This window comes from Leptidea sinapis, chromosome 9 (genome assembly GCF_905404315.1).
Source record: "Leptidea sinapis chromosome 9, ilLepSina1.1, whole genome shotgun sequence".
Lineage (NCBI taxonomy): Eukaryota > Metazoa > Arthropoda > Insecta > Lepidoptera > Pieridae > Leptidea > Leptidea sinapis.
This window is the reverse complement of record NC_066273.1, coordinates 11,475,197-11,493,885: the sequence shown is the minus strand read 5'-3', so window position 1 is coordinate 11,493,885 and position 18,689 is coordinate 11,475,197.

The window sequence follows — 18,689 nt, the reverse complement described above, 5'->3', positions numbered from 1 at the left end:
TGTTTGTGCTAAGTAAGAAAAGAAAATTGCTAACGTTGGAATAATAATTTAAATTATTGCTTTTTTAGTTTAGTACATTTATAAGTTTTTCTCTATCATTGTAATTTAAAACTTTTAACCAAACAAATGTTACTTTTTTACAACTGCGTTTGGTTAGAAGTTTGTTAAGTTTGTTAACGATCGTTTATGTCTCTTATATTCGTAAAGGGTGGTTAATTGCCAAGTTGGAACTTTTTTTAGTAAAAACAACTGCGAACCGATATAATATAATAAACAATCGAATACACTTAAAAGGCATTTATTTTCTCAAAATTGATTCCTTTAGAATTCTTTTTGATGTCATTAAATAATAATAATATACTAGATACTACTATCTCTTCGGAAACAAATGGCACTCTAAGAGAGGGGAACCGGCGCAAGAAACTCTCCCAGCATTTTTTTTTTGCGCTCTTTTCAATAAAAATATACAATATTGTACAGTCATTTCTATCGCTATAAAATAATCATAATCTAGTCCCAGGCTGTCCGGTCACTTAGATATTCAGCTGTGGAGTAATGGGATTTACGACAGAGCCACTTTTTTATAAAACATTTAAATTTATTTATTGATAATGCCTCAACAGTGGCTGGGACTTTATTATAAAAATGTATACATTTACCCTTATAGCTAATATAAGTAGTTACTAGCAATCCCTTATTTCCAGTGTTATTATAATGAAAATCACTATTAAGAGCAAAAAGGTGATGATTTTTGTGAACGTATATTAATTTTCAGTAACTTAAGGCCGCTATCCCGAGAAATCGCCAAGATAGCGCATAATTCAAAACCATTTCTAAACGGTTTATACCAAGCTTCTATTTTTACAAAAAATAATTATTTGTCTACAGAATATGAGAAGGAAATTCAATTTTTCTTTACATTTCTATCTTTAATAGATATTGCGAAAACAAATCACTAAAATACCCCTAACTGTTACAGTTGGAGCCATGTTAATCATTCAATCTAGATAAAACATTGTACAAAAAAGTATTAACTGTTCACCAACATGACTTAGTTTTGTTATTTTTGTGAAGAAAATTGTATTATGTTTGTAATAAATTAAAAATGCTTCTAAAACCATGACGATCTTGTGCGAGAGAGGTAACTTAGCTCCACTCGATTTCTCAAGGCCGCTGGCTCAGTCCCCAGCCTTAACTAAATGTGGAAAGACATTCAACGTTCCTCGCGGTAATCAAACCCGTAATCCTTTGTTAAACATAAGTGTCGACCAACTGGTTTTGTATCTTACTTACTTTCTTTATCATTCAAGCAAATTTATAATACCATATTAAAGTTTTAGTTTAAAGTGATATTATGTGATTTATTGAAATCACCAGCAAGATGTGGATACATAAGCCTCATTCCTAGTGATGTCCTCGCAACCTTATTTTTTTACCTCTAAGTCTTTTTTAATTGTATTATTCTGTGTGGTTTGTGTTTGTTACTAATAAAGTTTTCATTCATCCATTCATTTCATTCATTCATTTTTTCATTCATTTAACCCATTTCACGAACGGTGGTCATGGTTACCACTCTATCTACTGACGGGCCAATCAAATGTTTATGTGTTTTACAAAAACGGACGAGTAAAAAAAAGAAGGACTCCATGTCACCTATCATAACAGTGACGTGCCTAAACAAGCCGGTAAACGAGTAAACTGCAATGCACACAATTACACTAATACAAGCCGATCGGCCGCCATTATGAGATTTGCCATCGTCTGACAGATCAGTTTGCGTCTCAATAAAATATTTTAAAAATGCCGTCGTGCGTTGTGAAAAATTGTAAAAACGATACTATATTAGTTATTTTTGGCCATATATGATTATTTAAGGGAGAAAAAATTGTGTAAATAGTATCCCCCGTAACCGCACACACACTAGCATAAAGGTGCTTCACGGCGCTTCTTTTTTTACTAGTCCGTATTTACAAATACTTATTTTTATTACTCATACACCTACAAAAGCCTAAAGTATTTAGATAATACTTCTCATAAATAATATAATAACAAAAACAATTTTCCACCGCTTAAAAATTATAGTAAACTAAAATTGCAGAATAATTATTTAATGTACACATTTATATCCATTAGGTATTCTATGTATCGGGTAGGTATAATAATTAATACCTAGTGAAAATTGTGGTAAAACGTCACTAAAATTATTAAAGTTAGAACATTTTTAATAATACTTTGAAAGTAACTTAATTTAATTTTGTCCACTCGGAGTGATCCAACACTTTTTTACATAAATATGTTCCCCTGGGATCTCGGCTCGCTGGGAATGTCAAGTCAATTTAACATATTTTGTTAAATATTGCATTCGTTAATCTGTTAAGTGTGTACTTTTTTAATTGCGATGGTTTTAGTTTAAAAATCATTGTATTAAAATTATTAATTGTCTTCAATTCTTTTTATTCTTTATATTGTGATTTTTGTGGAAAGATCACAACAATTGAGTCCATGTCAGATTGAAGTAGGCCATAGTTTCTCAACCTTATTTTGCTCACCGCCCACTTTGAGAATATGTTTTTTCTAGAGTATTTTCGTGTATTTTTTTGCCTTTTTAGACTATATTTTTTAATCTACCTACGCCCCATCTGCGCCATCTCAATGCCCCCTAATTTTCTCTGGGTCTTCTACTGCCCCCCCGAAAGTCTCAAACGCCCACAAGGGGGGCGCTATCGTCCACGTTGAGAACCTATGAAGTAGGCTATCAAGTACGAATGAATCATGGTATAGTGTTGAAGAGCATTCCAGTTTTAACGGTAATGATCAGTGTTTACGTAAAACAGTTTTATAATTTTCTTTTAAATTTTAAAACAAAATTACAAGCTGTTATTAAAATAATTAGAAAATGACTTAAAATGCAAAAATATGTCAAACCATTAACCATATTGTGTCAATAGAATTCGTACTTCCGAGGCTTTTAAGCCAGTCATTACATTCATTTATCTATGCTTTAGCATCTATGTCATTTATAAATTTGATTTAATTGATCTCAATATATGAACAACAAGATTTAAACAATATGTTATGTTTTTAAAGTGATAACCCTCACTTCTAGGATTAATACACAAATAAAAATTGAAAACAACATCAAAGTGTAAAGCAGATCCTGTAGATGAAGCCACAACCTGAGAGTTGAATAAAGCATACAAGATTTTAAGACGATACGTCACTCGAACGGTTACCTCAGTTGGCAGAGCACTCGCACGGAACGCGAGAGATCGTAGGTCCAAGTCCCTCATCGTTCATAAAAATTTTTTTTCAAATTTAATTTGTGTAACAATAAATTTGGCTTTAAAGAATTAAATTCTTATCATGAATAAGCAATTATAACTAAGCTAGCGATTTTAAAGTCGCATCTCTAACTCAACAGTCACTCGTTGTAAAGCGATGTGTATTTTTCATGTAATAATAATGCTATATATATATAAATATATTATTAAATAACTAGCTGTATATTAAAGATAAGCAGATCCTTAGAATTGGGTTCTCCTTGATGGGAGGGCGGCGCGTGGGAGGTCGGGAGGGCCAAGACACTCGATCAATACCGACCCGACTTTCAAACTGTTTTCACCCTCACTAAAGTCGCCGGACTCTACCCGAGAGAACCGCTGTATATCTATATAGAGCTGTTTTTAAATAATAATACGAAGTTTTTTTTTAAATGCTAACCATTATTTGCTTCTATAATACTCCTTTTCTATACTAGTACCTATAATATAGATATTTGCGATATGATAAAATCAATGTTGGAAATGCATTCATTACAGTACATCGATAAATAGGTAAATCATACCCAATCAATGAAAAGTACAGAAAGGCAGAATGCTTTTTAATACAAATTTAGAATAATTATTTACTTATTTAATAATCTTTGACACGCCGATGGGTTTATATTCAGTGCACAAAAGTACCTTCATTTTTAACGTTCGACTGATAATTTAAGTCAATTTGTATCATAACATGGGTTCCATGGAAATGAAGAATGAAATGATGATTGATGAAAAGTGAACATCTTGTTCATGTGATGGTAAGCTAACGTAATGGTAACGCTCTAGCCTCGCTATGGCTATCTCTTTCTTCTAAAACACAAAAATTACTGAGATAATACCGATAAAACCGAAAAAAATCCTAAGAAACTTTAAGAAATTCCTATTTCTGACTCTTGTGGACTTCTAGCATAGCTATAACTTCTAGCCAGGGCGTGCATTCTATATAGGCATTTAGGCAATGCCTACCTTAATAATAACCTAAACTAATATATGTCACTAGTGTAAGGTAATTTAGTACCATTATTCTATAACAAAATTTCTATTGAACATCCACTTATTAAGTTTTAGCTTACTTACTTTTAAAACCACAAAATTGACATGTCGAGAGTTTACTGTACGATATCACATTATAATCCATATTATTATATTTAAAAAAAAAGCCCGCTGAGTTTTTTGCGCCCATTCTTCTCAGGTCTGCGGCAGTCTCTTTTGAATGGGTGGTAGTTTTTTGACGTTCAATAAGTGATTTTGAATTATATTTTGAATAAAAATATTTGAATTTGAATTTGAATTAAGGTGTATCTATAACTTGTATCTACAGTGCCTACCTTGCTAGAAATGCAATACACGCCTCTACTTCTAGCATAAGCGCTCTTGATAACAAGGACCTACGGTACAATAGATGTCGGTAATATCAATTAAAGCTGTTCTAATATTTAAGCATAATTTTATATTAGCTGCAATGTGACGAGCAGCTCTATACAGATACAGCCACGTCTTCGCCTGGCTGTCTTCACGTACGCCTCAACCCTCTCACCGCGTGAACATTTTGTTTCCACCCCTCTTCCCCCATAACCCCTTACCACCCGCTGACCGTTCCCATATCTTAACCCATCTGCTTCTATGTTATCTTACTTTGAATTCATCTATTTACTACTTATATAATTATATACACTATACGGGGCTCTTAATTTATATCAACAGGCAAAGACAAAGGTATTCCATTAATTTTTGGACAAACCTACTGCGCTTGGAGGTTTTTTAGATTTGGTATCTAATAATAATATACACTAATATATCGGTAATATTTATATATATAAATATTACTAAAAAGCTAATCTAATATATATAATTCTCATGTCGCGGTGTTTGTAGTTAAACTCCTTCGAAACGGCTTGACCGTCTCATGAAATTTTGAGTGCATATTGGGTAGGTCTGAGAATCGGACAACACCTATTTTTCATTGCCCTAAATGTTAAGGTGGTCCCAAGCCATTTTTTTTTTTATTTTTTTTTTAAAATTGTTAGATTATGAGTCATCATTAAAAAATACATACAACTACAAATTTTCACCCATCTACAATCAACAGTTACTTTTGTATCGCGATTTTAATATCGGCAATACAACGTTTGCTTATTATCTAAAAATATTTATTTTTATTTTATTTTAAATTAAATCCCCTGTTCACATCATTTCTTCCGATGGCCAGATTATGGCAAAAATTAAGTAAGTTATTTCTATATTAATTTAATTTTGACGCATGAGAAAAATCTAGGCTGGAAATGGGAATTCTTCTTCCTTATTCACAAAAGAACACACTTCAAACAAATTGTCTAGACCCGAATTACGAATATCGTGTATAATGGATGCCAGACAAAAATATATTTGATATAATAAAAATATACAAACATCCATGATTCGAAAACGAACTCTAATCTTACAAAAGTTATTACCGGCATTCGAACCCAGGACCCCCCTAGTTAGAGTCACTAACCACTGTGTCGTATATGTGTTATCAAAACACTCAAAGACGAAACATGAATACATTGATATGATGTTAAAAGGATGGCATGATTAAAACCATAAGAGAAAGAAGATAGCTATTGTTTGTCACAGTCAAATTGTGAAAACAAACGTCAATAAAAAATAATGCTGGAAGAGTTTCTTGCGCCAATTCTTCTCTCTCAGAGCGCCATATGTTTCCGAAGCGGTAGTAGTATCTAGTATATTAGAAATGACATCAAAAATAATTTCAAAATAATCAATTTTGAGAAAATAGATGCCTTTTATGCATTTAATGCCTTGATATTGGAACGCTTTTGAGACACGTAATGCGTGCTAATATACTATCTGTTCCCCTTTAGGGTTCTTGTACCCGAACAACCAATGGGAAACAGAATCCGCTGTTTATCCGTCTTCACAACTGTCTTTCAACGGCCTGTATCTAACTGAAACTGCAATAATATTCAAGACAGAAAAAAAATCTTTACTTATAATCTAATTTTTTACGTTTTTTTATTATACCTTGTAGGATGGCACAGAAACCTTCATTACCGTGTTATCCTGAACCGATTTATATCATAAACATATAACCTTTGTAAGTCGAATCAAACGTCAAGAAAAATGCGAAAAGTATTCGAAATTGTTCCCTTTTTAGCTTTATCTTATGAAATATTTGAATACAATTGAGCATTACTTTCCAAGTTAGCTTGTAAACTTACAAACATACAACTTGTAAAGATACAGTGGTTCATAAATGCTGCGACGGATACGACGAAGAGCATTTTGTATGAGCGGAGAATACAATAAATTAATATTGGATTTGGTGTTACTACGACAATACTTTAAGAATACCGTTGTAATGTTAATTGAAGCTCAAGAATATTAAGAACCTGTTCGACGGCTATCGAGGATGCTGGGGCAGTCGTGAGAACGCCGGCGACTGAAGGGTTACCACGACCTTGGGTCAACTCATTCTTATCTCGTGAATTTTAATCGAATCTTCGAAACCGTTACGACTTAAAATCTACAAGGTAATCATGTATTTTTTTCAAATATCCACAAAAATATTGCATAAGGTAGATAAAAGTACCGGGTTCGAATCCCGGTAGGTGCAAACATTTTTATGATGAATATGGATGTTTGTTTCCGAGTCATGGATGTTTATATGTATTTATGTAGTACTGCAACTTGCAACCCATAGCACAGGCTATGGTAAATTTGGGGCAAGATAATTTGTGTAAAAGTGTGTCAATATTATTATGATAATAATATTTATTAAAAAAGGTATACTTAAAAAAGCAACCCTTTCTTCTCAACTTCTACATCAATAGCAGTTGCCTAATAATGGTTGTAGATATTGATCGACATTATTTGGTGTTTGAATTAATAGTTAAGGACTATTTATTGTTAAAATGGGTTCATGTATTTAAATTTTGGCTGCACCACCATCGTTGCTAAACATTAAATAAATACATGTTTAGACGGATCGAATAAAATGAGTTCAACATTGGCAAAATAAAAAAAAACCCCTTATGGTATATTGAATATATGTTAAGTATATTTTTTTTATTTTATCAGCTTGAACGTTCTTAGTTGTATATCAAGATAACAAAAAATTCTTATTATTAGTATAATTTATGTTTTGATAATATTTTAAGATTTTATTCAGCTTTGACAGGGTCTTAAAAAACCAAACCACATGTAAAGCAAAATTATGCGCATAAAATATAGAATAATGTGATTTCATATGATACACTATTATTATTAGTTCAACAGTTTTGCACACTGTACCAATTTTTCAAGTGAATGCCTTGACGCGACGTCACTATGACGTTACAAAATGGCGGCCTGTCCCTCTTCTAATTTGCAGAGATTTAAGATACCCAAGTACTCGAATAAACTAGCTTTTTTCATATTTCACACAAACATACTCGGAAAAATGTGAATTTCTACATGGAGAAGATTAAGATTTTTGAAGTGCAAGTAAATATTATTTTTTTAAGCTAATTGGTGTATTAGTAACCGCAATATTTTGTTTGTAATCTAAAAAGTACTAAATTCATCTCATGCGGCAAAACTTTTTACCACTTTGTAAACTAGCTCTAAAATCATCAGTTCATCTTTTTTTTTATGAAAATGAGGGACGACACGAGCAGGCCATTCAGCTGATGGTGATTGATACGCCCTACCCATTTCAATGCAGTGCCGCTCAGGATTCTTGAAAAACCCCAAAAATTCGGAGCTGCACTGCAATTGCGCTCGACACCTTGAAACATAAGATGTTAAGTCTCATTTGCCCAGTAATTTCACTAGCTACGGCGCCCTACAGACCGAAACACAGTAATGTTTACACATTACTGCATCACGGCAGATATAGGCGCCGTTGTGGTACCCATAATCTAGCCGGCTTCTTGCGCAAAGGAGCCTCCCACTGGTAAATCTATGATCATTCTATGATCATTTTTTAGGTAAAAGGTCAGAATCTATCTTCGAATGACGCGTGCAATCTCAAGTGAAACTCCATCTAGAAACAAACTGCCAAAACTTTTGTACTGCTACAAGGAGAACATAAACATGAAGTTGTAAATTCTTAATCGTAACCAGAGATATTTGAGAGTCGTTTATTACGCAAACAAAGCAGTGTCCTTTAAATAAGACATTTTATGTTAACCTAGTGGGTGATAAATTTTAGGGCAATTAAGACTTAATCGTTGAATGCGATGCTTGCTTGGATCTTTCTGCGGCACTCGATCAATATCAGAAGTTTACAACATACTGGTTCGTAAGATTTCAGCTTTGAATATACCTAAATATTATATTATAATAATATTGATACACTTTTACACAAATTATGTTGGAGAAGAAAAGTCCTCGAATGATGACCACGTATCGGATGCAGTGTTGGTAGGCCCCCCACAAGATGGACTGATGATCTAGTCAATATCGCCGGAATACGTTTAATGAGGGCAGAGCAAGACCGATCGTCGTGGAGATCTTTGGGGAGGACTTTTTCCAGCAGTGGACTTCTTCCTGCTGATGATGCACGGGTAGGCGGTTGAAAGACCTTAATCTGTGTCTTGTCTATCGTCTTCTAAAAAGAAGTCTTACTAATATAAATTACTTTATCTGAGCATGATTTTTTAAATGACAGTGTAATTTTTTATAGTAACGATATGTGATATATTCAGTGGCCTACCTTTTATTTGTATTTTTACGTTAAAGTTATACATAACTTCATTCAAAATAGATTGAAGCTTTGTAGACGTAGGTTAGCCACGTGATAATTGGCTAGAAGTGAAATTTCACATGTATTTTCTTTGTGAAAGTGGGCAATATCATAACACAAATCGAATCATAATTGTCAAAATGAAGAAAAAAAACGAGAAGAATTGCTAATATCCATATTGAGAGTAATTTTGATTGATTACCAATCAGTTTGGTATAAGTAGCATAAAAGAATAGGGAAAGTATCGATACGTGTAGATCTAAGCGAGCCTTGTGACGCGGTAAGTGAAATTCACAAAATATTGACAGTGGGCGGCTTCTTTTTACAGGATGCTTGCTAGATAGGTCTACAGCGGCGCCTATTTCTGGGATCAAACAGCAGTGTGCATGGATTTTGGTTGAAGGACGTAGCAGCTTTTGAAATTACTGGGCTAATGAGAGATAACATCGTAGTGTTTCCTTTGATTAACGCGAGTGTTACATACTTAAATAAAACACTTTTAAAGGATTAAAACGCGTGTAATTGTAACGGTTTTACATTAGATGTTTGCGATCGTTGGCAGTCCCCCTGAAAACGAGATCTGGAAAGGTCTTGAAACGTCGGGTTAACTAAAATAAAAATGTAACTTTTACGCAAACATCTAATGTAAAACCATTACAATTACACGCGTTTTAATCCTTTAAAAGTGTTTTAAGTATCTTACGTATACATACAGTATAAATACAGCTCAAAATTTCGGTACTGCTTTGTAATGATATAATAATAATGTGAATTCTAGCACCTACATTCTCACAATACCTCGTAAAACATCGCCAAATGTTGACGATTTCTGCGAAATAGTTCATCCGATAGGACGCTTGAGGACGAGTGTGTAGATGCGCGATGCAATAAAATCTTGCCGTCGTTGGTCGCTTTATGAATATTGTTTTGGCTCTGTTGGAGATAAGGCGAGCCAAACCACTTGGAAATATACAAGTGTACCTTCAAGTTTTATTGCCGCGACAACTTTTGTGGCAACTGTGTCTTGTTTTTACGTTGTACAGTAACTCAGATACTCATTATTCAAATCATAGATTAGTTACGTCTAGATAGACCATTACAGCTCTGAAAACGTCTATAAAAATTGTATTTAGAACTAACATCTATTTTGAGCAATATTCGCACACTAACACAGTGTCATAAAAATAGCCAGTGTACGACGTAGCTTGTCACGCACACTAAACAAATATTCCTGGCCTGTTATTATCGGTTGTCTAACAGCAAGAGACTCTATCTACACGTATATATTATCTAAGATTCTAATAATTTCTCAAGTAAATCTTAAGCGTCGCTTTTTAAAGTTTAACGATTTATATATATTATACTAGCTGACCCAGCAAACGTTGTATTGCCGATATTAAAATCGCGATACAAAAGTAACTGTTGATCGTAGATGGGTGAAAATTTGAAGTTGTATGTAATTTTAATGCTGACTCATAATCAAACAAATTAAAAAAAATGTCAAAAAAATTAAGAAAACAATTTCGTGTGGACCACCCTTAACATTTAGGGGGATGAAAAATAGATGTTGTCCGATTCTCAGACCTACCCAATATGCACTCAAAATTACATGAGAATCGGTCAAGCTGTTTCGGAGGAGTTCAAAGTTGAAAAAAAAAACCATGACACGAGAATTTTATATATTAGATATATGTAAATATAGATCACTCGATCCTATATTTGCATTACAATAATATATCTTCCTATTTTCAAAATCCACAAATTATATAAAAGGCTTAGATAATTTATACGCGTAGATAGCGCCTCTTGCTGCCAGACAACCAATGAAAACAGGCCAGGTTTATTACTTTAGTTTAAGTAACAAGCAACGTCTCACACTAGAGATTTGCATGTCACTTTGTGTTAGCGTACGGGTCACCTGATGTTATGTGATCATCGTCGCCCACATTCTCAGCAGAGGAATCACAGGAGCGTTGCCTTAGTTCTTTGGAGCTTTGTGCGAGTACTTTGTGAATTTGCTTGTTGTAGCGTTTTTGACTGTAATTTTCCCGATGGACAGTTAGCACTTTTTCAAAGTCAAAGTTAAATAAACATTATTCAATTAGGCTTAAGCTTAGCGCTTTTTAATATTGATGGTCAGATTAGTTTAATATAAGTTTGCTATTAAATATAAACGCAAGAGTTTTAGACATTCCATTTTATGTGATTTAATATTAACGTCGAAAAAATATGTAAAATGGCGGGAAATGTCGAAGTTGCGTTAACGTAATAAACGCGTTCCAAATTTGAATTCGATAAATAGAAATAAGAAGTTTTTAAGTTGTTGGAATATTGATAGCCAGATTAGTTTTATCTTAATTTATGTACATACTAGCTGACCCGGCAAACGTTGTATTGCCATATAAATTGCAGATTTATTTTCTACTTACTTCATACTTATTTTATATTTTAGTTAATTCATACTATAGTTTTATAAATTATAGCCTATGAGTTATTTTGGTGTGTAAGCTATATTATTATTATAAAGTTTCATCAAAATCCATTCAGTAGTTTTTGCGTTAAAGAGGTACAAACATACATCCAGACATACAAACTTTCACATTTATAATATAAGTAGGATATATAATTCTTCTGTACGTGTGTTGACAGTGAACTAAACAGCTGGACCGATTGCAATTAAATTTTCTGTGTGTGTTCAAGTGGACTAGAGGATGGTTTAGATTCATAATTGAACTACCTCCTAAATGGCTGGACCGATTTTGATGATTTTGTAGATTCTCAATACAGTCCATATATAATTCTCCTGCGTATGTTACTGATCTCCTAACGTCTGGACAGATTTTTCCAAATTTAACACGTGTGTACAGGACAACACCTGTCGGGTCCGCCAGTTTATTATAAAAATCCAGTGTCCATGTTTATTTCCAGTGAACTCCTATACTAATGAACGGATTTTAATGGGGATTCCTTAATGGATTGCAGCTTGGTCCAACTTGAGAGAAAGGATAGTTTTTATTCGAGAGCACTCCTCTAATTACCACAGCCTGTATTGGCATACTTGGCGTCGATATATCGAGCGACGTTCAGTTCCGTGGTCACTTGGAAGAGAAGGCCACACTGGCCTCAAAAAAGCTTGGTGTACTCAGTAAGGCGAGACAGTACTTCACTAAAAGCCACCACCTGCAACTTTATAAGGCGCAAATTCGGCCTCACATGGAGTACTGTTCTCACCTCTGGGCGGGTGCTCCCCAGTACCAGGTTCTTCCATTTGACCGCATACAACGAAGAGCGGCTCGAATCATCGACGATCCAGTCATCTCCAATCGGCTTGATTCTCTAGCATTGCGTAGAGATGTGAGTTCTCTCTGCATCTTCTACCGCATTTATCACGGGGAGTGCTCAGAGGAGCTGTTCGGGTTGATTCCAGTGGCCGAATTCCACCACCGGACATTACGTGCGAAGTACCATCCGCATCACGTAGACGTCTGGCATTCCACAACCGCGCGTTTTGTTCAAAATTTCATGCCTCGCACAGCCACTTTTTTGGAATCAACTACCGGCAGCGGTCTTCCCGAACAGATACGACTTAGGGACCTTCAAGAAAAAAGCATGCTCCCACCTCAAAGGCCGGCAACGCATTTCTTGACACACCTGTTGTTGCGGATGTCCATGGGCGGTTGCCCCACCTCTCCCCATCCCGTGAGCCTCTTGCCCGTTTGCCCCCTCTCATATAAAAAAAAAAATCACGACTTGGGACACATAATTGGACGTAGTACCTGAAAAACGCTACAAGCTACAAAAATCACATTTTAAGGAATTCGTGTTAAAAGTTTAATAACTATTAGTGTATTACATACATGTGGGTTGGGCTACTAAGTCATGATGTCATTTAAAGAGTGACAGTAGGGCTACCATTATTTGTCAGTCCGTTAATATGAATCACGTGGCCAGTTTAATTATTTTTATTTCCAATATTTGTTTTGAATGTACATATTATTTTCTATGAGAGAATTTATTGGCGCACGGTTTGACAGTTCTGCTGTGAAACCATTTCATTACAACAACAGTGAGCATATTTTACAAAACAATTCTTAATGTTATGAAATATAATTGATATTGACAAATTAATTAATTTATTAACAACAGTATTGTATTCATTATGTACAGAAAAAGCCTGTTGGGTCAGCTAGTATTAATATAAGTTTGCCATTAAATATAAACGTAGGAGCTTTAAACAATAATTATGTCGAACGTAAAAGCACCCGACCGTATTATTCTGATATACTAAACTTTAACATCAAGGGATACGAACCGTAAAAGCAGATTCATATAACAACTAAGATCATAAAACTATATTACATCATCGCGTATGGACACCCCACCATTCATCATCTCCCACCCCCCATCTTTTGTTCAAGAACCCGCAACCGTCGACCAAACAAGTTCTGACAACTAAAACTATTCAAACACGAACGGTTACCATCGCAACTTGAACGGCGCTGTTCTTAACTCGGCCGCTCGCTCTAGGAAAATTGGAAAATCCCATCGCCACGAGCAAATATCAACTTTAACAGACCGCTATTTAGTTGACTTTTCAAAAGCAATGAGTGATGATTGCTAAGCGGAGCTGTAATGGAAAATATATCTTAAAGCGTTAGTTTAAAGTTGATTATGGAATAGTAACATGTGCAGCAATTCTCCGGAAGGGTAGAGTCGTAAGGAAGTTCGTCGATTATGTTGAGTCAGTTCTGGCTGTGTAATGGAAAGGAAGTTGGAATTGGGGCCTGTAAGATGCGGTGGTACAAGGCGGCCCTTCCCGCACCCCCTCCGGTACAAGAGGGGTAGGGGGAGGAGGGACAATTTGTTTGTTTCTAAGGTCTACAGCTGCGGGTCGGTGTAAATTTCGCACACGCTCTTTGTTGGTAGAATACTTCGTCTGAGACTTAGAAGTGACATATATTCATTATGTGTTATGTGATTATTAAATATCGCAAAAATGTTGTTATAGTGGAAAATAATTTGTTCTAGAATTCGTTACACGTGGTCATAATAATAAATGGCTAGTGATGGGCATTTTTTATCTATCTTGAGGACTAAAGAATTTCTGGTTTTATTTTTTTCTATAACTTAAATGAGCTGGAAGATTTAGATTCAGAAAAAGTCAATATTTAGTTACTAATTTTGTGTTAGTAATAACTTAGATCATTCGTCTATGATAGCTGTGAAAACGTCGAAAAAATTGAGTTTAGAACTAACCTCTATTTCATACAAATCGCGAGTGTAAGACGTAGCTGTCACGCACACTAAACTAATATTCATGGATTGTTTTAATCGGTTGTCTAACACCAACAGACTCTATCTAGACGTATACATTATCTAAGAGTTATTTATTACATTTGTTAAATTTTGTGCTTTACTTAAGAGGAATATGAAATAAAATATTTAAATTATAACAAATAAATTGTAAAATTTACTGTCCAGTTTCAAACAACAGCCAAAAAAATGCGTTACAGGTGGATTTTCATTCATTTTTCCGCTCGCTGAACCACGTTAGTAATACAACTTTTCAGTTCGATTTCCAACTTAGATAAGTCATACGTCTAGATAGAGGCTCTTGCTGTTAGACAACCGAAAATGCGTGCTAACAAAGTACACATGTCAGCAGTGAAACCTGCTTGTTGCGTGAACCTCTAAACTGCATATGCAGTCCTGGTACATATTGCTAGGATGACACATAATTTCAACCGCTATGAAAGACATTACTATCACCGCTACTATATTTATGTTCGTCTGGTGTCTATGTGGTAATACGTGGTGCGCATAACGTCAGAATATATTAAGGTATACTCGCGTCATAAATAAGACAATCTCTTCTTCAACTATGATCACCTGGTACCCAAAAACACTTTATAAAACTTCCAATCTCATTTTCTCCCACGTTAAATCTTATGAATTTATTTATATATCTGTCTCTTTTTACTGTCGCGCTTTTTCGTTTCATTGACTTTCAAATCACAACGACGCTGAAGAAGTTTTCACTTCCAAAAAAGGAAAGCAAAGAGTGACAGAAAATGAAGTCTTATTTAAATAATAATTTTAAAAGCCAAGAACAACGACGTTCTACATATAAGAACGTCATTGGCCAAGAAGAAAAACTGAATAGTAATATTTCCTCTTAAGAGTAAAAGATACCAGAGTAACAGAAAATCAATAGAGTTAAAACATATCTTGTTACGCAGAACAAAGGACAAATGACCCAATTTCCTTGAGTGGTCCATCGGCCCTTGAATAACCTTCAGTCGCCCGTGAGGGGACTTTACTACCGAAAATAATGTTTTAGTGTTGCTATATAATATAATATAATATAATATAAAATATACGTCGTTACTTTAACAGTATACAAAACTTTACTGTAACATTGAAATCTTTGGGATGCAAATTATATTTTTGAGTGAAATAATAATACATATAAATAAAAATGACATGCCTGTTCGTATATCAATAGTTTGTAAATCAATGTATGTATGCTCACACAATATACTGGGTGGCCGAGAAGTTGACGTCCAAAGCTAAAATTTGAATTTCATTTTATTAACCAATGTTCTGGGAAGTTTTTAAAAATAGTTAGAAGCCATAGGCTCCCCATTTTATTTTATTTTTAATACCTTGAACATTTTCATGAATTTAGCTGGAGCAGTTATCTTGAACTTACGACTTAATTCTATACGGGTTCCGCATTGTCTAAACTATTCATAGTTTCTTATGTGGTTATTGCATTTGTATTTAATAATTATCAACAATAAAATTAACTAAAAGTGTTCAAAAAAATTAGAATAAAGTTCTAAACCACAATTAGGTGAAAAAAGCGGATAAAAGGGGAAAAAAATTATTATCTCCTAAACTACGCTCCTAAAATCGTAGAACATAGATAGGGGTGATTCGGATACTCATCACCATGAGGCTTTTAAATTTTAGCTTTGGACGTCAACTTCTCGGCCATCCTGTATATTAGAAATACGTTTCAAGATATTTTTCTCTTTGTCTGCTGTTTGCCTTTTGTTCCGGCTAGTCTAAAGGGCTCAATAAGTTTTATTGAGAATTATTATTTTTTATATAAAAATACATTTATCTCTGAAATTGTGAAAATTTTCAGATTGATAATTCAGGTTATCAGGTAAACGTAGAATTATGTTCTTAGACGAATTTAGTACAGTTCTTAGACGACGACTGGATTTCATAATAAAAGAAAGGTGCAATTAAATTACTTTAAATAAATGGAAGGGTTTTATACAGAGACTCGCCGAACTCTGATACGAGAATCCAGAGCTCTACGCCATGCGGTTGAGCATGGGTGCATTCTTCATGCAAACTAACAAATATTTTTTTATGACAATAAGGGATGAGAGGGCAGGACGTGCAGCTGATGCTAATTGATTCTTGTAAGCCCAAAAATTCTGAACGTCACTACAATTGCACTCGTCACCTTGAGACATAAGATGGTGGGATACCAGTGGGAGGTTCTTTTGCACAGAATGCCGGCTAGATTATGGGTACCAAAACGGCGCCTATTTCTGCCGTGAAGCAGTAATGTAAAAGCATTACTGTGTTTCGGTATGAAGGGCGCCGTAGCTAGTGAAATTACTGGGCAAATAAGACTTAACATATTATGTCTCAAGGTGACGAGCGCAGTTGTAGTGCCGTTCAGAATTTTGGGTTTTTCAATCATCCTGAGCGGCACTACATTGTAATGGGCAGAGCGTATCAATTACCATCAGCTGCACGTCCTGCTCGTCCCGTCTCTTATTTTTATAAAAAGATTTTAAGTCTCATTTGCCCAGTAATTTCAGTAGCTGCGGCGCCCTTCAGACCAAAACACAGTACTGCTTACACATTTCTGCTTCACGTCAGAAATAGGTGCCGTTGTGGTACTCATAATTTAGCGGGCATCCTGTGCAAAGGACCTTCTGCAACGAAGAAATCTTAGTACAATTAACATTTACGGTAACTCACAACATTAAGATAATTATGGGTTTCTGCAAAATCATACCAATTTTATTAATGTTCTCAAAGGTATAATAATCTAGTAATATATATGTTTTCTGCAAAGCAAAGCCACGGTCATAGCCAATATTATGTTATCAACAGTAGCCCACTTGCCAAATGATATTATTTACAAAGTCTCCCTTGCCAACCCTTTCCCTAAAGAATGATAGTAATCTTGCGGTAATTCTATCCTGGGAGCGGACTTCAAAACTATCGCCTGCTACCTTCCATTATACCTTCACGTCGCTCGTTTTCATTAAAACTTTCATGGCTTCAGGACCCCGAGTTTGTTGTTAATTGTCTATCTGTTACAACCATGTTTGCTTGTATCAAATATCTTAATTGCAAATCAAGGTAATCTACAGGTATAAGGTATAGAGTGTTTTTAGCATTCCTTAGTTTTTTGGAAGTAAATGCTAGAACGAACTTATTAAAAGATTGAGACATTCGCAAGGTATACCATAGATTTTTTTATGAAAATGACGAGACGAGCATGACGTTCAGCTGATGGTTATTGATACGCCCTGCCCATTACAATGCAGTGCCGCTCAGGATTCTTCAAAATCACCAAAAATCTGAACGGCACTACAACTGCGCTCGTTACCTTTGAGACATAAGATGTTAAGTCTCGTTTGTACAGTAATTTCACTAGCTTCGGCGCCCTTCAGACCGAAACACAGTAATGCTTACACATTGCTGCTTCACGGCAGAATTAGGCGCCGTTGTGGTACCCATAATTTATTGTTTCTCTTACTTATAACCTATAACACTTTTCTCGCTAGTCGAGGTGAAAAGTTGTATGTTTCACACGAGACTTAATTTTTTTTTGTCTCGTGCCTTTAAATCACTCACTACCTCAGTAGTCTATATTAGAATCACTCGCTACGCTCGTGATTCAATTCTAGACTACTTTGCCAATTCGTGAATTAAAGTCAGCACCCGCAGCAAAAATAACTTTGCTCACTTGTTGAACAAATAACTATTATAGACTAGCTGACCCGACAGACGTTGTTCTGTATATGATAAATAAAATAATGTTTTTATATGAATTTGTCAATAATATATCATAAAATCAAAAATTACTTCGTAAAATATGCACCCTGCTGTCGTAATGAAATTGTTTCACAGCAGAGCTATCAAACCGTGCGTCAATAAATTCTCTCATAGAAATTATGTATGGACACATCAAAGGAAAAACAAATCTGTTGTTTTAATTTAATTAAGCAGCATTTTCCTATTTATTCACCTTTTAAACCTTCTCTGGACTTCCACAAATCATGCAAGAGAAAAATTAGACAAATCGGTCCAGCCGTTCTCGAGTTTTAGCGAGACTAACGAACAGCAATTCATTTTTATATATATAAGATAAGATATAAGATAATGCCTGAACAGCGGCTGTGAGTTTATTATAAAAGTGTTTACATTTTCCCTTAAAGCTAGTACTGTCGTACTGCTCCTAAACCTATTACAACGACAACCTTTCAAACAGGAAAATAAAAGCACAAGTGAAAATATTTTTATATACCCACACCTAGATTATAGATTAATAGGTCCCGCACGCATCGTTGACTGATAAAGAAAGCCCGCCAGAGAATATA